Here is a 22532-nt window from a genome sequence, read left to right on the forward strand (position 1 = left end):
CAACAAGTCATTCTATGCCTACCAATAATTTCTACTTCTTGACTCCTACTGACTTTGGCCCAGAATTCTCTACTACCCCTCTAACTATCTTAATTCACTCTACTAGAGACATATTTTCCCATGTTTTATCTCAGAAAGATCTTCCAAACATATATAGACTGTCTACCTCAATCCCTAACCAATCCTGGATCCACAGTATCAGATGAACCTCTTTCTATGGTTTAATTAAACAATTTGCAGAGTTGTTAACCCAAAACATGTGCAATGTTAATTGTCCTCTCACTCACAAAGCTGGCATTTCCTGATATTTGGGGAAAAAAGCAACTGCCATTCACATACCTAGAACTACAAAGCCATATCATCAATTAGATTTTCACCCAATCTCTTGATTGCTTCATCTAGGTAAAATATTTGAAAAAATGTAAATACAGCCAACTTCCTTAACCAATACAACATTCTTTCATCAAATCAACATGGATTCATTAAACACAGACATATCAAAACTGCCTTCCATTCTCTTCCTGATACAATACTTGCAAAAATAAAGGTCTCCTGTTCCTAGATTTCTGCAAAGCCTTTGACACAGTCAACAATATCCAGCTTCTTTCCTCCATCTCATACTTCAATCCTGCCCCCTCTCCTTAGATTATATCTCATGCTACCTCAGAAATAAGAGTTTCTTGGTTAAATACAACACCACCTTCTCACCTCCATAAACGCTCATTGCAGAAATTCTCTACTGCTCAGTCTTAGCTCCCAGACTTCATCTAATTAACTTTACTCTCAGGCTAACAGTACTACTGGTCTGCCAAGACCTGCAAACTGTCTTCTATCAACCACGCACTTTCAGGCTTGACACCTGTGTGACATACTCTGAGGTGATATGCATAACACTATTATATAACCTAAAGTTAGAAAAAAATATTTGTCTTCCTGAGGAAGAGACAAATGTTTACGTGCTTGATCTATCCTCCTACAAATTAATGCCATCGACCATCCATTTCTCATGTATCATCTGCCTCCCCAAATATTACACCCAGCATATGCTATTGTAGTGTACATGCCATCTTCCTCCTTATTCTTCCAGTTGCATGTTTATATTTCTCTTGTATACTTTGCCATTACTAATTAACTATCCAGTAAACATAAATGATTCAATTAAAATTGTCAATAGTAATGGATACTGCCTCTCTACCCTCTTTTTATTATCCCCTTAACATATTTAATGCTATGAAAAAGTTATATATACTGCATCACTAGCCTTCCCCTTATTCTTTTTAATGGAGTTTCTTAACTACTCATTTATATATATCTATATAAGGTATTTGCATTTCTGTACTCTTCCTTCTGTTGTAACTCCTGCTCTGTGGTTAAAATGCATCCACTTTAGATCAGGATAAGAAAAAGAAATAAAGAAAGAAAGAAAGAAAGAAAGAAAGAAAGAAAGAATATTTCACCCTTCAAGAATTGTACTCTTTAAAACTTCTGGTGTTATGGTTGATCAGCACTTGAAATTCTTAAAATTTAACTTACACACTAAATCGTTCACCCTGAAAATAAATCAAAAAAACTTTCTGGTATAAAACCAAAGGAAAAAATAGAGACACTTATCTATTAACCTGACTCTTATAAGCCTTTGTCTTCTTTACAAATTTTTATTATGCTCAGCCCTCTCTCTTCAGCAATGCTATCGTATCATAGCCAAGTTTTTGCTTTAAGACATACCTTTCAATTTCATTGCTATGTCTTGTTCAAATTATTACAGTTACTGGAAGGAGACGAACTTCTTGGGAGTAATGCAGCCACAAGTGACGCAATCTATAATATGCCACCAAGACAAATTTCCTTTTGTGACTACAGCAATGGAGTAGTACATTACATACTCTAACTACACCCTAGAGATCTTCTTCTTGCCAAAATTATGGAACAAACTTTCCTTAACAGCTCAGTAAATTGCATGTAAATATCCATTCAAAATAATTTATTCCATTACTGTTTCTGTAACTGGTTCTGTGTATATGTAGCTCTGGAACCATTGCAAAAAGGTTTTGTTCTTTCTGTCTTATTTAATCCCTCATGTTCCTTTTGCTTTTTGTCCATATTTTTATAATTAATATATAACATCCTTCTAATATCTGCCTGGTGTCCTCCTATTTTTTTCCTTTCTTATCTATTTCTTGACAGTGTGTGTTTTGCAACAGTACTTAATATCACACCAAGCAAACATAACAATAGATTTTGACATAATTTGTTACATTAAAATGGCTATCTTTATCTGGCATGTCTAAATAATTATTTTAATTCATTATTCTTTATGTTAAGTCTTTTGATAATTATATTAACTCACTAGGTTTCTATTGTAAATAGTCTGTTGCATTTTATTATATTTTCTTATATTGTTTTTTTTTTCGTATTAAATTTGCACCTATGGAGCTTTTCTCCCTGGGCCTCCAGTGAAGGTAGACAATGCCCAGTAAGACCTTCCTAGTTACCAAACTTAAATAGTTTGCAAACCGATGACATAGTATTTTCTAGTTCTGCATTTATTGACAGACTATATTTTCATCAGAGATCTCTCAAAATAGGTATGTTATTTTTTATAGATGGAGATCAACTTTTCCAAGTGATGTAATGCCCATGTGATGTAATATGCCAGTAGGACAATTTAGGGTAGCAAGCCAGCTATGTAACTTGCATCACATTAGTGAAGATTGTGTAAAAGAAGACAGCACAATGAAGCAAATCATATTGAATCGTAATTGCAATAAAGTTTATAGCATATGTGATGCAGTCAGGCATAGAATCAACTGAACCAGTTTTCTGCTGGATATTTCCTGTATACTAAATAACATTTCATTAGCAAGCAGGAGTGCTCAATGAACAAAAGAAACCCATGAAAAGATAATTTAATCATTTTCCAAACAGACTGCTACATACATAGCTCATTCTGCTGTTTGTCAGTTGTAAATATCTGCTGATAAATAACTGTCACATAGAGACATTTCTGTCTCATATACTCAATTCCAATGCCTGCTTTTTCTACAGCTAGGTCTTTCATCTCACAAAAAGGTTTTTCTGAACTCTTTTAGTTGTGAAAGAAAAGTGCAGTGCTTGTCCTAGAGTATACTAAAAGCTTTGTAGCATAACATGAATTGGACCAAATTCCCTTTCCACTTAAGAGCTTTTTAAGGCCAATACATTTGATGTTTCTCTCAAAATGGTGATGAATAATACACTTTAAGTTCAATACAGTTTTACATGAAATAGTTACCATTAATATGGAAGAGTTCTTTATAACAAAAGTACAATATCATGTCTGTAAACAAAACATATGCACCATGCAAGCAATACGATGACAGAATGTGCATAGGAGACATGCATAGTCAGGGGCATAATAAGACACAAGATCAGTGACTAGGTGCCTTTGGCTGTCGCTTGCACATCAGAGATATCTAATACACAACTTCCAAACATCTATTTTTTATTTCTATATAATGACAAAGCAAGTGCCATATGTTTGCATCATTTTATTGCTCCAAACTTGCAATAAAAAGGTCCTTCAGCCAACCTCAGGATGACATTATTGTATAATATATAAAGGAGGAAAGAGAGAGAAGCAGTGCATACATGTTTAGTATGCACTGTTTTGTCTCTGACTGGCAAGTCTGTAGGGGCTAGATTTCATAAGAACATGCTTATAAAGTATTCAGACTTACCTGCTATTAAATAATTCTCAACTGTATTTAAACAGTTTGGAGTTATCTTAGACTATGTAACTAATTGCTCTTTCCTTTGCATTGATGGTAATTCTTCTAGATGTTTTTTGCCTTATTTTTCCACCCTTCCTTCATCCTCATAGCTGTCCTCAGTGCCTCATATCCATCAGTATATCTGCTGGCCACTCCAGGGGTTGGCAAGGGACCTAAAGGCATGTGGGTGTCGCGGGGGTTTGGTTGTGATGTGTAACCCCAGCCAGGGAGATTTCTATCTTATGAACTATCTCTGCTACTCCTGATGTATACCAAGCCAACCCCTATGGGATTATGCAGTGGGCAGACCATGCTAAACTGCTCCACATTTCTGCATAGAAATGATGCCAACAAGCTGCCTCACCCATTGACTGATATACATCATGACTGGCTTTCTGGCCTCTCCCAAGCAGCTGCTATTGTTTTGTGTGCCAATGCACATGTCATCCTCCCTTCAGGATTGGCTGCATGTCCTCCTTGCCATTGCTTCAAACTCCCCAGCTGTTAATTGAATTGAGGTTCTCCAGGCCTTAGTAAGGGCCTTTTCCCTCTATGTTACAGCTGGCTATAATTATTTGGAACATTTGTTTGCCTTTTTCTGTGCCAGTGGGTAGAGACAATAAGCTTCCTGAGAGTGTGGTAGGATCTACTTAATGCACAGCATGCCTTATTACTTTTTTAAAATGAATAGTGCTTTGTTCTTTTTCCAAATTTAAGAAAACTTTTACATGTGTCTTTAAACATAGTTTTATTATGGTAAACTGTACTTCCTTACTGAGGAGGACTTTATTGGTCTGGCATGGTGCACACATTAGAGAGATGATATGTATCTTTTGGAATGTTAAAATGTGTATGTATGATTAAGATTTACAAGTGATTGATACAGATCAGAAATTCAGTTTTCCAAAATATAGAGCTAAGCATTTTTTGTTTCTTTTTGCTCTCAGTAACTGTTTCAAAGTTTTATGCTATGCTGCTGGCACAGTGTATTTATGCAGCTATCTTTGATTTCTTTTTGTTTTATTCTGATTCAGCACTTCGTTTGAAAGGTATGGGATGTTACCTTGGATTGCTGTCTAATAGAATGCATGACATCAGCATTCATTTCAGTTTCACTGGTAGAAAGATACAGTTGCGTAAGAAAACTTGCCATAACAGTAGATGTTCAAATTATCACTGCTGCAATAGCCTTAGCAGTTTTATCATACTAAGCATGTAACAGATGGCCAGCTTTCAAAGCTTCAGGTCACCCATACAACCAAACTATTACTCAACTCAAGCTGAGCTGACTAAAAAGACAGGTTTGGGTACCAAGCCATTAGTTTTCATGCCAACAGAGAAAGGAAGGATAAAGCTCTGAGAAGGATAATGCTAGGAAAATAAAACAAAGGTTCTCATCCTGGCAACAAAACCATTCAAAAATGAAGGATTAGTTCTCAGGGAAACCCTAACTTTGAGAAAAATGAGATACGGTAGACCATCCATAAGAATTTGCAACTCAGATTCTCTTCTTGCAGAGATTAGTCTCTGATTCCCAAAAATACCATAATCCTGAGACCCTGCCCGACTCCCTAAGTGATCACTCTCTTGTAAAAGTTCTAAGATACACTCTGCACTTCACTAGGCCTCACATATACATAACCTGTCACAAACTTTCCGCCTTCTCCCCAGAGACCTTCAAAGCCCATCTCTTCAGAATAAACTGGACACATCTTACTCTTCTCCCCATTGATGAAGGTGTCCACTCATTCAACTCTACGTTCCTAAGTGTCCTTAACTCACTCGCTCCTCTCTGCACTGTCAGGATCAATATATAATATATCCCCTTGATTAACTAATGCTATCTGTACCCTAATGAAAACCAGAGATAGGATGTGGAAAATGTGGATAAAAACTAAGCTTCCTATCCATTTGCAAAAAATGAGAGAACTCAGAAATCTGGTCAAAAAGCACATTAACAAAGACAAAAAGGACTTCTATACTAACCTGTCTTCTGCCCAAAAGTCAGACCCCAAAAAATTCTGTAAATCTGTAAATCATATTTTACATCCTGGTAATCCTTCTTCCCTTAACCCCTGCCCAAACAACATCACCTGAAGAAACAGCTGCCATATTCAACACCTATTATATTGAATCCGTATCTAAGACGATAAATTCCTTCCCCTCTACTACCAAACACTAATAACTCTTCCAAATCCACTCCTTCACTCAATCCTTCAAACACTTTCTCCCTTAAAACTGTACTTACTAACCATATTAAATCTTTACTCTCTAAATTTAAACCCTGCTCTCCTTTTGCTCACAGTCTGCCTCCCTATTACCTACAAGTTGCAGCAGTACCCCTTGCTTTCTCTGTATCTATCTTAATAAATTGTGCCATCTCTGAATCATATGACCCCTGTATATGGAAGAAATTCTACACCTTACCTATACATAAAGGAGGTAACTCCACTGACATCACAAACTTCAGACCAATTGCAATCCTTTCTTCTCTCTCAAATATATTGGAAAAATGTACACATAAGTCATGCAATATCTAATACAGGAAAACTTGCTCATGCCCACCCAGCATGGCTTTCACCCTAAACATAGCACTACAACTTCCCTAATATCTTTCATAAATACTACCTCTCTAGCTTGAGATAACAACAAACTTGTCTCTTGCCTATTCCTTGACCTCTCCAAGGTCTTTGATACAGTCTTCCATCCCCTTCTACTGGCCAAACTGTCTGACCTTAATTTCTCTACTTTTACGGTTACCTGGTTTTCTAGCTATCTCTCTGATTGTCTCCAATCTGCAAAATTGATCTCAGCTCTATCCCCTCCCCTCCCAATGAAAATGGGTGTCCCCCAAGGATCTATCCTTGGCCCACTATTTTTTAATATCTTCACAAATCTACTCCATATGTCTTGTTCCCAGTCATCCCTTATACAATATGCAGATGACTCAACAGTTGTCACCATCGCCAATACCCCCTCTGACCTTATCTCTGCTACCCAAACATCTTTTAACTCCGTAGAAACCTGGCTCTGTGACAACCAGCTAATTCTTAACCTTCAGAAAACTAAACTCTTACTCTTTCTCCCCAAAAACCTCATCAATCTTAAATCAACATTTGCTATACTGTCCCTCAATATCACATCCATCAATGTTGAATCCAGCACAAAACTTCTAGGAGTAACAACTGATGACCAACTTAAGTTTGATTTGCATATGTATAACTGCATAAAAAAACACACCAAAAACCTGTCCTCCTATACCGCAACAAAAAGTTCTTAGCAAACAATGCAAAAGTAACTCTTTCTCATGCATACCTTATGCCTAGCTTACTGTATAGCTGTCAAATTCTTACTAATCTGAACTCCACACTCCTAGCTAAACTCGAATCAACCTATAACAAGGTGGCTAGATTCTCTGCACACCATACTTATAAATCTCATAACTGTCTTTCTCTAAGACACTTAGACTGGTTGGAATTACCCCACCAGCTCCTTCTCTCTCAACTACAGACAATTCACTCAATTCTATACCTGCATTCTTTTTGTCCTAACCTAACTTCCCTCATCTCTCAATATTCCCCCACTAGGTCTCTACGTAGCTCTGACCAAAACCAGCTACAAATATATAAATCTAAGACCAAAATTTGGATGCAATGTATACAGCTACAATCCTACCATATCCTGGAATAAACTTCTCTTAGAAATTAGGTCCCTGAAGCATCCTAAGCAATTCAAAACAGCCACCAGGGAATACCTAAAAACTCATTGGTCTTGCCACTGCACTCATCCTCCTTAAGCTACTTTCCTATGCCTCAAAGATAGTTAACAACCTGTCCACTCTCTGACCCCTAACTCACTCTATCTGTACGATCTCTCATGCCTCCTTATCTAAGCAATTATCTAAAATTACAATCTTATCTTAGTCATAACCTCTATAATCTATCACTCTACCTCTCCATTAAGTCATTCTTCTCTGCTGAATTCATTTATGCTTAAATGATGTCTACAGATATTTTGCAATTTTTGCTGTTTATCATAAAAAGTATTTTTTGCATTTGTATTATTTCCTCTTATTCAGAACTTCTTTGTCAGCTACTTGTGTATAACTATACCCACATTGTATGTATACATTGTATAATACTTAGGGTCTATATTACGTAGTCAAACAACCAGAATGTCGACTAACCTTTAATTGACACATATCTGTTGAACCTGCAGTTCAGCGAACAGACAAATCATCGATTTCTTTCCAAGGGAAACAAATTGGTTGGCTGTTCTTTTAAATCTGCCCTTTTCCCGACTGTAGTGCGATCTCGGAGTTAGTATATTTAGTTGGGGGGGGGGGGTTGCTATAATGTGTCATTTTTTTGCAAGCTTACCAATTTCTTTCCCTTACATATGTGTTGATTAAAGGTTAGTCGACATTCTGGTTGTTCGAGTATATAATATAGACCTGCTTTTTATCTATTAGTTTTCTGTATAACATATTTTATTTACTTTGGAGCTTTTCTGCCTGGGTCTCCTCTGAAAATGGGCTACTCAGCTCAGTAGGACTAACCCAGTCAACAAATGTAAAAGACATAAAATAAATAAATCAGAGCAAAGAGTAACATTGTGTGCCATGTTAAGAACCTCAAGTCAGCCTGATGAGCTGATTCAAATGGTGAAACAGTTAGTTTTTCTAACATAAAATTAAGAACCCAAGGAGGACCCACCTGCTTTCTAAAAGGCTTGGTATATAACACCCCATTCAAAAACATTTTCACATGAAGTTGTATTGTACTGAAATGGTCAACAAATGAATCTTAATGGAGAAGTACGACAGGCCAGAGGATAATAACTCACACAGATAATGTAGATCCGTAGAAACACTAGCCCTGAATGGGTGCCGGTTCCCATTTACTAATATATGATTTTCTATAGCATGTTTTCTTGGCTTCTAATGCATGTCCTCAGAAAAAAAAGGTGCCTAGAAGGCATTAAGACTATTATCCAGGCAGTCAGTTGCAGCTGTTTGGGATCAGGATATAACCAACACCCCATGTCTTGTGGGGGTAGATCCAGTCTGTGAGGAAACTTGGGTAAATTCCAATAGTCATTTCAAAAAGAAGGGAGAACCACTGTTATCTGTGCCAGGAGGGAGTTACCTGAATGACCTTTGGGGAGTCCTTCTGAATCCATCTGTTGATTCAGACTGTGCTGAAGCAGACAGGGAGAATGGGAGAACTGAAGTCTAATAAATTTGGTGTCTCTACCAAAGAAAACTGGAATCTAGAATGGCAGGGTATATTGATACTGGGACAATACAGATATAAGTTGCCATTGGATTTTTTTGTCTTGTAGAGTCTTGCAAGAGGAATCATAAGAATCATTAAAGCTGTAAGACCTATAATACTGAGAAATTCCCTGACTGAGACAGTCTGAGTAGAAAAACTACTGAATACTTCTGGGTACATATATATTGTTTTCCTATGGAAAGAAAGCTCCTTGAACTGAGGCATTCAGGATACAACCCAGGAAAACAGTCCTGTGAGAAGTGGCTGAACAAGGTTTTTATATGTTCTTGTGGAACCCTAGTCTGTATAGGGGATCTCTACCTATGAGAGAGATTCCTGATACTTTGAAAAAACTCTGCAAAGATTAGCAAGTCATCTAAATAATGAAAATGTGAGTACCATGCAGCCTGTAGGAGGATATCACAGGAGCCAGACACTTTGTGAATACCCCGGGTAGACCAAAGGATAGTGCAGGGAACTGATAATGTCATCCAGACACAGAAAACCTTAAGAAACTTCTGAAATCTGGATATATAGGAATGTGATGATATATATCTTTTAAATCTAAGCCGATTAGAAAACTCAGCTGGGGAGTAAAAGTTAACCAGCAGTGATGGGATAACATTTTGAAATTGAACACTATCACAAATATGTCCAGAAAGAAAAGATTCAAAATAGGTATCAAAGAATCTTCTTTCTCTGGTATCATAAACATTCTTGAATAGAACCTTTTCCCTAACTGAGGAAGAGGGACAGCTTCTATCATCCCCCCTCCCGAGACATTAGATGCTGAATGATCAGCTTGCTTTATTTGTTTATTTTTTTTTTAAAAAAAGGTTGTAGGGGTAGCATTAAACCCACTGGCAACCTTAGAGAAGGAAGGCCGAAAAAATGTGAGATTTTCATTCTTAAAACTTGATGTGCTTTGTGCAACAATATTTGCAGATGGGGAAAGTCTGTAAGTTTAAGACTGCAGTACAGACAGGACTGTGTGCACCACAGCCTCCGGGAATTCTATAGTAAGAAATGTGTTGTAAAAATGTGCACCAAACCCCTCAATGCGTTCCTCTTCCATTCTGTAGCACACCCCAAGAACAACATGCACCTTACATTTCAGATTGGATAGTGTGCTACATGATATGTCATTGTAACAGCCTATCATTAAGTATTATCTCTGCCCATGTGTATATGGTCAGTGGACATCTGTGGTCATGAAGACACCAAACTGTCACGACCAGCATGCCTGAGAGCAGATATTGCAGTCTGCAGCTTAACTCTCTTCATGTAGGCACACAGCAGTGAAGTGTTGAAGTAAGGCAAATACAAGTAAAAACACAAAGTGATCCAAATAAGACACTTTATTTGAAATAAAATAATAAAAGCAAGTAAAGCACAGAGATAATCTTTCATCACAATCAACTTCATCAGATTTAATCAAAATGCAAAAAACAGCCCACTTTTATAACAAGCCATAAGATAAACAGCCAATCAATGTCTTAATCTCTGTTATACTTTTTTCTTCTTCATCAGTTATTTCACTTGGGCAGTCCTGAAAATGGTCAGTTGTGACGAGTGTACTTCCTCTGATACACAAATGCAAGATAAAAATCAATAACTAAAATAACATTTTAAAATACTTTTTAGTTGTATTATGTGTTAACTATCAGTATTATACTTATCATTTCCACCTGTGTTTTGTTTTAATGTCTCTATGCTTCTTATTGTATTTTACACTTTTAGGGATTAGAAATTAAAAAAAAAAACATGGTTTGCACTCCCACTAGTATATTTGTGCAATGCATTTTTATTCACCTTCTCTGTTATTTCAGACAACTGCTGGCTTATTCTTTCCTTCAGTTTCCTAACATTTTCACCTACATAAAAGCACAACCAATCATTGCATCCATCCCAGTATGTAAAGTGTAGTACTGCAGTTATAATAGTGAACTGTCTTACATAACTTCTGTGTCGTAGGATGCACCAAAATGTCTGCCATCTTAATGTCTTATACATACTGAAAACAACACACTGAAGAGTAGTGCATTTCTTTGTCAGTTGTTTCTTATCAATGAATTATCACTTTTGTAGCATACAAATCAATTTATATATTTAAAGGAGAAATATGACATAACTTATTTTCCCCTAATTTCTGGTGCTGCTAGTATTTAGACCAATTCCATCTTATAGGATCACAGCATCGTAGGAAGTTGCTAGGCTATTGACCCGGAGGTCATTTTAAGCTTAGCCGTTTCATCCCAATGTAATACCATAGAAATGCTAGTCAGTACCCAAGATTGCATTTAGTGATGACTGCCCATGTTCAGGAGGGTTGTGGTAAGAATTTAAAGTGCCCCATCCACTCGTCCAGGTTCCTCTTGAACAGTGTTATAGAGGTGCTCTGTTTCACATGAATAGCCTGTTCCAAAGACGTGGTAGTCACTGGGAGATAAATCTGTCCATCCAGCATGTCCTGTTTAAGTTGCAGGCCATATTTAGGTCCCAGAAATGGGTAGCTCTAATCCCATTTGATTTACGGATATGCAGCAAGTTCATTAGGTTTGGGTCTTGGATTGCTCTGTAGGCCAGGCATAAGTCTACCCTAAGAAGTCTATATGTTATGGAGTATAGTGACAGGGACTTTAGTTGGTCTGTGTAAGGCACATGCTGGAGCCCCTTGATCTTCTTTGTTAGAAACCTCTGAGGTCTCTCTAATTGCTGCAGGTGCTTAGTATGGTACATGCCAAATGGGATGTTATACTCAATTGTGGGCCGGATAAGTGCCAAGTATAGGGAGGTTATAACTTATTTTGCTCTCAAGGCGATGCCTTTACTAATCAAGTGTGCTGCATAGAAAGCTTTCCTTACTACAGTAGACACATGGTAGTCAAAGTTAAAGTTGCAGTCTGCTTGTAATCCCAGGTTACTTACCACTTCATGGGTACTTAGAGTATTGTTGTTGATCTGATTGTGTGAGGGGACATTGTTTGTGCTGAAAGGAATGATGATGCATTTCTTTGCATTCAGTTTGAGTCTGTGACTTATACACCAGTCAGTGGTCTGCATTAGACCCTTCTGCAGTATACTGTCATCATCTGGGGATTCAGTGATTGCACCCAGTTTGCAGTCATCTGTAAACATGGTCAGCCACAACCCCTTAGTTTTGACCTGAACCTCTGAGAAGTATATACCAAACAGTAGGGGGCTCCAGCACTGACCCCTGTGACACTCCACTGGTACCAGGTCTGCTGGTTGATGTGGAGTCACCCACTTTGATAGTGTGCGTCTGGTTTGTGTGCCAGTTGGCAAGCCATCTTACAACAAAGGGGTTTAGTTACAGTTTACTAAGTTTATCAGTAATTCCTGAATGTGGGATTGTTTTGAAAGTCTTTGACAGGTCAAAGTATGCTGTGTGTACAGATTTGCCCTTGTCAATGGCCTTGGTCACATTTTCAAAGAAATCCACCAGATTTAACAGACATGATCTGCCCTTCATGAAACTGAATTGGGTAAGATCCAGGGTTTGGAGTTCATCTTTGTCTTTATTTATGAGGTCCATAATGATATGTTCCATGGCCTTACAGATGAGGCTGGTCAGGCATATGGGTCTGTAATTCCCTGGGTCTGTTGCTAGGCCACCTTTGTGGAGGGGAATAACTGTTGCTGTTCTCCATTCCACAGGAACAAAACCTGTGATTAGGCTATGATTGAAAAAGGTACTTAGTGGTGATGTTAGTTCATGTTTTAGCCTGTTTAGAAGACAGCATGGGATGTCATCTGGTTGCATAAAGGTTGTGTTTTCTGCCTTGGACAAGGCTTTGAGGACCTGCTCTTCTGATATCTGGGGTGGGGATGGGGGATTTTGGGGTAAGGATACTGTTGGCCAGTAGTTCTGCACATGCTTGGGGCCTACCCTTTAGATTAAGTACATAGCTGTAAAAGGTCTTATGGTTATCCTTGGTTGTACTTGCTAAGTTTCGCTCAAATGAGCCCTTGGAGGATTTGACAAGTTGTCTTATTTGCCTATTGAGGCTGAGGAGGGTGCTTTTCCATTGTTGTGACCTTACCTTTGTTTTCTTGGTCAGCAACATTTTGCATTTATTGAAAAGTTTGTTGATGCTGGATGCCCACCATGGCAGCTTGTTTTTAATTGGGGCTCTGGCTTTGATTCTTTCTGGTATGACTGAGTTTATACACTTACGCAAGTGATTGTACAGGGCTTTGGTTTAAGCTTCGGTGTAGTTACCACTTCCAACTTGGGATGGGGCTTGGAATGCATTTATTCCTTCAACTAGGAGGGTATAGTTTGCCTTGGGGAAGTTTTTTAGTTTGATTTCACCCTTTGTGAGTTCTGGTGTTAGTGCCAGAATGAAGGTGACTTATTTTTGGTCAGTTTTAACTAATGAGGGTCCAACGGTTTTGGCAGTGCATCTGTTTGACATGTTAGTGAGGACCAGATCCAGAATGTTTGTTCCTCTTGTCCAGGTATGGAGAATGTGTTCCAGGGAATTTGAATTAACAAAGTCAAGGAACTTTTACACTAGTGAGTTAGGGCTATCATAGGTTTCCCAGTTGGTGGTGGAATAATTGAAATCCCGCATAACCAGTGTGTTTGTTAAAATTTGGATTGTCTCCAGTTTTGTCAAGTAGGCTTCATGAGTCAAAAGAAATTACGTGTGCCACTGCAAACCAAACTGAGAAACAACACAGAAGCTTCCCGAGGTAAATGAAGGCCAGTTAACACCAAAATACACAAACACAACTTTATTTCCGCTTTCGACAGAACCTGACTTCTTCAGAAGCACAATAACAGTGGAATAAAATATGAGTATTAAACACATTCCATTTTGGTGCCAAACGCTCAATTCTTTATCCAATTAAGAATTGTTATTATAAAATTAGACTTAATAGTCACTTTCTTTAAAAAAAAAAAGAAACAAAAAACAAATGTATATTTGTAATAATGAATAAAATACTAATAAAATCCATACATGTATATGTCTATGAATTGATATAAATTAATATTTCAAAAATCTACTGTACATAATATCTACATAAACAATAATTTTTTTTTGTTGACAAAGTCTGATACCTTAAAAAGCACTTTACATTTATAGATTCATTTAACCCAGGCTTTCTATCAGCATCAAGTGCTATTTGCCACAAGCTTTCTCTCTGCTCAAGAAAACTCTTGAAATCACTTCCTCTCAAATCCCTGTTACCTACTTCCAAAATGGAGAACAACATTTTTTTATATTTATTGCATTCCAAAGAGTGCTTGAATAAGGCATTATTGTAATCCTTACACTTAATGCCATAAACGTGTTCCCTAATGTGATCTCTTAAGGGACGTGTGGTCATTCTCACATAAAAGGCATCATAACCGCTACACACTCCTATATAAATTACTCTTTCTGCTTTGCAGGTCAAGAATCCTGGAACCTTAAAAGTATGGTCTATATGACCTAACGCTATGTAAGGACCCTCCATTATATACCTGCAAAAGTTACAGATTCCGCACTTGTGCATCCCGGTCCTATGACTAAACTTTGCCCTAGAAATGTTGTTAGAGTAATCATTCTCTAACAGTTTTTTGATATTAACCTGATTCCTATAAACAAAATTAGGTTTCGTACCCACCATCTTGATCAGTTCACTATTTCCTTCCAGTATTTTCCAATTTCTTTGAACTGTTTCTCTAATGGCTGGGCAATCCACTGTCACATCAAAGGTAAATGTTGCCCCAACAGGTTTATTTATATTGGTTTTCCGGTTGACCAATGGAACCCGTAAAATAGATGGATATAAAGAAGCTCTCTTTTCTAAAATATCTCTCTGTAGTTGGCTTAAATATTCACCATCATATCTCCTATCAGGAACATATGGGTGATCAAATGGAACTCATCCAAAAGTTCCAAATCATCGGTAGTCATCCGACTAGCTCAGATATGTTGCCCCTTGGGTATGTTTTTCTTCATTTATGAAGGGTGATTGCTCTTGTTGTGCAAATAACCATTCATAAAAGTCTCTTTCCTGTAAATCCTACTTTGAAACAAATTTAGTTCAGATTCCCATTTTAAGGTTACATCAAGAAAGTTCACTATATGCCCACTTGCCCCTTTAGTAAATTTTAAATAATTTGAGGCTAAATTCATATCAGCAACAAAATCTTCAGCTACTTTCTCAGTCCCTTCCAAAATAAAAAAACAAGTCGTCAACAAATCTGGAAAAAAATAAAATGTAATATTTAGCTCTCAGCTTAGCCAAAACTGTGGTGTCCCAAAAGGCTATAACTGTACTAGCATAAGAAGGTGCTGCAGGCGACCCCATCACAACACCCTTCAACTGCCTGTAGTAAACCCAATCAAATAAAAAGAAGTTATTACTAAGTATAACCTCTATCAAACTGCAAACAAAATTAACTTCTGAATTACCCATCCTGGTGTTGCAAGACAGAAAACTTCTAACTGCCTCAACTCCCACAAAATGAGGGATACAGGTGAATAAAGAGACCACATCCACTGTAAGGACAATATGTTTGCTGATGTCATAGTAAAACCCAGTAAAAAAGTTCCTTAGTTTGGCCAAAAAATCTCAAGAATCTAGGATGTAAGATGGTAAATGCTGCACTAATGGGTTCAAAATAAAGTCGACAACTAAGGCCATTCCATCAGTGATGGAATGAGGGGAAGAAACAACTGGTCTAAAAGGTGGATTCCTAAGGTTTTTATGAACCTTAGGAATAGCAAATAAAACACCTATCTTAGGCTTATCAATTGAACAAAAGTTGTACATGTCAAAATCAATATCACCATTCATAAGTGCATCATACAAAAAATACTGAATGCATTGGCAGCTTCGGGTAATTTCTTCATTGTTTACCTTCTCATATTCTTCTAAATTATTCAATTACTTTAGCATACCATTTTGAAACTGTTCAATATTCATGATTACAACATTTCCCCCTTTATTGCTTTTCATAAACCGCAGATTTTCAATACTTCTTAGTTGTTTTAACATTTCGAGTTCTTTTACAGATAAATTGTTAAACCACTTATTTTTACTATTTAAACAGCCCTTTAAATATTGTAAGCAAAATTTCTCAAACACTTTAATAGTAGAATTTAAAGCAGGTGTATAACAAGAAGGTTTCACAAAACATTTTGAGTCATGTTTAGCGTCCTTGAACAAATAATCTAAGTTCAACTGCCGAGTAAACATTTTAAAATTTACTGCCGTTCTTTTGTAATCCGCCCTTCTAGTAGGGACAAAATTGAAGCCATGCTTCAAAACTGACATTTGTTCATCAGTTAGTGCAACATTAGATAAGTTAATAACATGAAAATTGTCACTATGATACCTTAAAATTCGTCCACCGAGGAACTGGATATTGTCTGTCCTCTGGTTCTCATCTGTCTCGTCTTCGGCACTTTGTTGAATGATTTTGTGAAAAGGGGTTACCATGACTGATCCATTTTTTGATGAACTAACTGCATTTTTTAATACAGCAGGACTCCAGCTGTTGCAAATGTTAATGGGGCATAACAATTCTAAGATGACAGCTTTAAAGGGAGAGACTGGTAACGTTAACCAGGAGGTGTGCAATCTGTCTGTAGACTTTATTCATGAGGGCTTTTATGAGTAGATCTTTAAGGAAGTGGAATGACATGAAAGTGAGGTTGTGGCTCGTAAGCACAACAAATTATTAATGGATGTCACCGCTTATGATGAGAAAAGCACTTATGAATCTTTTGTCTCTACTTCTGTTGGTAAAAAGAAGTTTTCAAATGAACTTTCTAATCTCCCTAACCAGCAACATTATCCCAGGGGTACCTTTAAGAAGAGTCGGTTTGGTCAGCAGAATTTTCGCAAAACCAGCCAATCAAAACAACCGTCTCTTATGATGAAGTTTTTTTCTGACACCAAAGCGAGGTCGCCTTCAAAGGTGAATGGAGGCGATAACAACATGGAGAAACTAAGTAACTCTGGTGAACCAAATGTTAATTTAGTAGAAGTGAATGACAACACTGGGGCTAAGTCAAAAGGTTTTTTAGTTTCCAGGAAGGACAACAAAGTGCTGAAGACAAGACAGATGAGAACCAGAGGATAGATGATATCCAGTTCCTCTGCGAACGAATTTTAAGGTATCATAGTGACAATTTTCATGTTATTAACTTATCTAATGTTGCACTAACTGACGAACAAATGTCTTTTGAAGTATGGCTTCAATTTTGTCCCTATTAGAAGGGAGGATTACAAAAGAACAGCAGTAAATTTTAAAATGTTTACTCGGCGGTTGAACTTAGATTATTTGTTCAAGGACGCTAAACATGACTCAAAATGTTTTGTGAAACCTTCTTGTTATACACCTGCTTTAAATTCTACTATTAAAGTGTTTGAGAAATTTTGCTTACAAGATTTAAAGGGCTGTTTAAATAGTAAAAACAAGTGGTTTAATAATTTATCTGTAAAAGAACGCGAATCGTTAAAACAACTAAGAAGTATTGAAAATCTGTGGTTTATGAAAAGCGACAAAGGGGGAAATGTAATCATGAATATTAAACAGTATCAAAATGGTGTGCTAAAGTTGTTGAATAATTTAGAAGAATATGAAAAGGTAGACAACAAAGAAATTACCCAAAGCTACCAATACATTCAATATTTTTTGTATGATGCACTTACGAATGGTGATATTGATTTTGACATGTACAACTTTTGTTCAATTGATAAGCCTAAGATAGGTGTTTTATTTGGTATTCCTAAGGTTCATAAAAACCTTAGGAATCCACCTTTTAGACCAATTGTTTCTTCCCCTCATTCCAACACTGAGGGCATGGCCTTAGTGGTCGACTATTTTAAACCCATTAGTGCAGCATTTACCATCTTACATCCAAGATTCTTGGGATTTTTTGGCCAAACTAAGGAACTTTTTTTACTGGATTTTGCTACATCAGCAAACATATTGTCCTTACAGTGGATGTGGTCTCTTTATTCACCTGTATCCCTCATTTAGAGGGAGTTGAGGCAGTTAGGAGGTTTCTGTCTTGCAACACCAGGATGGGTAATTCAGAAGTTAATTTTGTTTGCAGTTTTATAGAGGTTATACTTAGTAACAACTTCCTTTTATTTGATAGGGTTTACTACAGACAGTTGAAAGGTGTTGCGATGGGGTCGCCTGCAGCACCATCTTATGCTAGTACAGTTATGGCCTTTTGGGAGACCGCAGTTTTGGCTAAGCTGAGAGCTAAATATGAAATTTTATTTTATTCCAGATTTGTTGATGACTTGTTTTTTATTTTGGAAGGGACTGAGAAAGTAGCCAAAGATTTTGTTGCTGATATGAATTTAGCCTCAAATTATTTGAAATTTACTAAAGGGGTGAGAGGGCATATAGTGAACTTTTTTGATGTAACCTTAAAATGGGAATCTGACCTGAATTTGTTTCAAATTAGGATTTACAGGAAAGAGACTTTTATGAATGGTTATTTGCACAAGAGCAATCACCCTTCATTCATGAAGAAAAACATACCTAAGGGGCAATATATCCGAGCTAGTTGGATGACTACCAATGATTTGGAACTTTTAGATGAGTTCCATTTAATTACCACATATGTTCCTGACTAGGGGATATGATGGTGAATATTTAAGCCAACTACAGAGAGATATTTTAGAAAAGAGAGCTTCTTTATATCCTCCTGTTTTACGGGTTCCGTTGGTCAACTAGAAAACCAATATAAATAAACCTGTTGGGGCAGCATTTACATTGGCTATGACAGTGGATTGCCCAGCCATTAGAGAAATAGTTCAAAGAAATTGGAAAATACTGGAAGGAAATAGTGAACTAATCAAGGTAGTGGGTTATGAAACCTAATTTTGTTTATAGGAATCAGGTTAACATCAAAAAACTGTTAGAGAATGATTACTCTAACAACATTTCTAGGGCAAAGTTTAGTCATAGGACCGGGATGCACAAGTGCGGAAACTGTAACTTTTGTAGGTATATAATGGAGGGTCCTTACATTGTCATATAGACCATACTTTTAAGGTTCCAGGATTCTTGACCTGCAAAACAGGAGTAATTTATATAGGAGTGCGTAGCGGTTGTGATGCCTTTTATGTGGGAATGACCACACGCCCCTTAAGAGACCGTATTAGGGAACACTTGTACGGTATTAAGTGTAAGGATTACAATAATGCCTTATTCAAGCACTCTTTGGAATGCAATAAATGTAAAAAAAAATTGTTCTCCATTTTGGAAGTAGGTAACAGGGATTTGAGGGGGTGATTTCAAGAATTTTCTTGAGCAGAGAGAAACCTTGTGGCAAATAGCACTTGATGCTGATAGAAAGCCTGGGTTAAATGAATCTATAAATGTAAAGTGTTTTTTAAAGTATCTGATTTTAAGAGTCAACAAAAATTAATTAATGTTTATGTAGATATTATGTACAGTAGATTCTTGAAATATGAATTTATATCAACTCATAGTCATATACATATATGGATTTTATTAGTATTTTATTTATTATTACAGATATACATTTGTTTTTTTTTGTTTGTTTCTTCTCTCTTTTTTTATTTTTTTATTTAAAGTGACTGTTAAGTGAAATTTTATAATAATGATTCTTAATTGGATAATGAATTGACCGTTTGGTGCCAAAATGAAGTGTATTTAATACTCGTATTTTATTCCACTGTTATTGTGTTTCTGAACAAGTCAGGTTCTGACGAAAGTGGAAATAAAGTTGTGTTTGCGCTATTTTGGTGTTAACTGGCATTCATTGACCTTGGGAAGCTCCTGTGTTGTTTCTCTAGGCTTCATGAGTGTTGTGACCCATGGAGGGAATGGGTGTCTTACCCACTGTAACCTGGACCTGGAGTAACTTCATGGAGTTGTCCTGTCTAACTAGACGGGAGGTGAATTTATCTCTAATATAGATTGAAACACTGTCTCTTTTTATTTTCACATATTCATTTTGTAGTCTAAAGGTAAGGAAGGCATTGTAGCATTGCAGGGCCAGGGTACACTGTGAGGCCTTGAACCAGGTTCCTGTGACTGCACAGACATCTACATCTTCTAGTAATAAAAGTGCTTCCAGGGAGTGCTGTTTTTGGTTTCAGCTCCTAGCATTTAGCAGCGTGAAAATTAGTTTGTTCTGATTGGTTAACTTCACATCGGTAATGTTGTTTTCAAGACCTTGCCTAAAAAAGGCTCTATTGAGGAGGCAAGAGTCTTTGCCAGCAGCTGAAAGCCTAGAGGTGCCAGGTGCAAACTGTCTCGGGAAAAGCAGCATGATTTGTTGACCATGGCTTCCCAGTCTGACAGAAACTGGATCTCTTTTGAATCACACCAAAAACTGAGCCAATTATTGAAATCAACCATTTTTTGTTTATACTGTGGCATCATTCAGGGTGAGGGTATGCTGCTTAAGGCTAGTGACATACCTGCCTGGGACACATACTTCTAGGGCTCAACCATGTCTCTCCTCATATAGTCAAGAGAGGTAAGTCTCTTGTCATTCACAGCAACATGAACTATGGCAGAGTCATAACAGTGCTTGTTGCTGAGAGACCAGAGTGCATGTGTGATCTGACAAATCCTTGCACCGGGCAGGCAGCTGACTATGACTTTCTCCTTGTCCAACCTGGTGAGTGGGACATCCATGTGTCTCACTGCTGAGTCTTCAATGGCAAGAAAATGTGGTTTTTGAGTGTTACGCTTTAATGACTTGGTGGGTGAGACACTGGTGTCGCTATGTGTCATGAGTGCTGTGGGGACTGTGTTAGTTGTAGCAGTCTTGTGTTTTGGATATCTCTAGTGTTTTGGTAAGATTTTCAAGAGAACCTCCATTTATGTGGATTTACGTGTTTGATGTGTACTATGTGTATGAGTAGTGGTATGTGTATGAGTAGTGGCACTATGACCATGTGTAGTGGTGGATGAGTTAACAACCTTCTCCATGTTACTGTTTTGAGTGAGAGAGACCATGGATTCTAGATTCTTGGTGTTAATACATCTCTTGCACTCTATACTAGACTGTGCTATTAGTAGAGGGCTGTCTGTGTACATGAGGCAATTGCTACACTGCCTCAGGAGACCCAAGTCAACAATGTTGGCAGACGAAACAAGGGTAATCCAACTGTCCATAATGCTAGGTTGAGGACTGTTGTCACTAGGGGTGGCTATTCAAAATCAATCACGGCGGAACTCAGTGGATGGATATTACTGCCTGGGTTATAGGGAAAATTTGTTGAATTTAACTGTTTAGCTTTGACCCACAACTATGTGACAGTGCCTCATGCTGCACAACATGCAAACAAGCAGAAACATGCTCAAATGCAGGGTTTAAATACCAGAAGCTAAAAACTTGAAAATAAATTTTAAAAAGATTTAAAAGGACCAATGAGGATGCTTATTGCAAGCCCTAGACCAGTCTCCCTTTACCAGACAGGAACCAATCAGCACAATTCTCTCATAAAAGTGCAGATAGGCCCCTTCTAATCCAAAATTGCCTGGAAAATGTGCTCAGAACCAACAAACCACTTCAAACAGTTCCAGAAGCAAAAAGCCTGTATCTGGACTATGCTATAGCTACTGGCTACCCTAGTTTCAGTGGGAAACACTAGAGAATGTTTAAAATAGCAGAAAAATAGCAGTGAGACACTAAAAAAATTTTAAACCAGCAAAAAATCAGCAAGCCCATTTGTTATATCTTATAATAGGATGTGTATTTAGAACATGCGAAGTAATATAGGAAAGACATTCCATCTTTCTTGCTATTTCAATATGTAGTATCATTGGCACCATGTTCCAAAAAACATAGAGCAGCTTCACTAGCCCTGTTTGCTTAAACATATTGAACTTTGCCATGGGTTTCTCTGTGTTTTATAACCCCTTGCTCAAAAATCTGTATATCATGTCATTCTGGCTACCATGAAATCCGGTTTTGCTTCTAGTTAATCTTTTAAAATGAAGGAGCTGAGACTCTCTAATACTGCAGAATACATGTCTAGGGTACATACTGCCTCTTTGTAAATGAATATTTGTATCAAATTCTTTGCAAAAGTGCATGTATCCTCTTTCTCATTTGTTATATCTTTCTCCAGTTCAACATCTAATTAGTGATTTTTTTTCATAGCTGTAAGTCTTAGTAAGTTGCGAATTAGCTGAATATTTATAGTAGTGCTGACCACATATTTCACATATTCTTTTAGCTCAGTGACTGTTCATATCCACAAGAATAATATATCTTCAATAAAGCAACAGTAATATGGGATAATAAAAAAACACAGTTGAGTAAATCAGTGTTTCCTCCTGCCTTGATAAATAAGTGCTAACATAATTATAACTTGCAGCTACTGCTGTACTCATGGCTAAAGCCAAAACATGTCTGTAGCATTGCTGCCTATTGAAATGTCAGCACTAGACATGATGAGTGCTGGCAAGCTGAAAAGAAAATGGGTCAAAAATGCAGGAAGAAGGGGAATCTCAAACATCACTCTTCTCCTTTAG

The sequence above is a fragment of the Protopterus annectens genome, chromosome 4.part1 (genome assembly GCF_019279795.1).
Source record: "Protopterus annectens isolate FY-2018-M chromosome 4.part1, PAN1.0, whole genome shotgun sequence".
Taxonomy (NCBI): Eukaryota; Metazoa; Chordata; order Ceratodontiformes; family Protopteridae; genus Protopterus; species Protopterus annectens.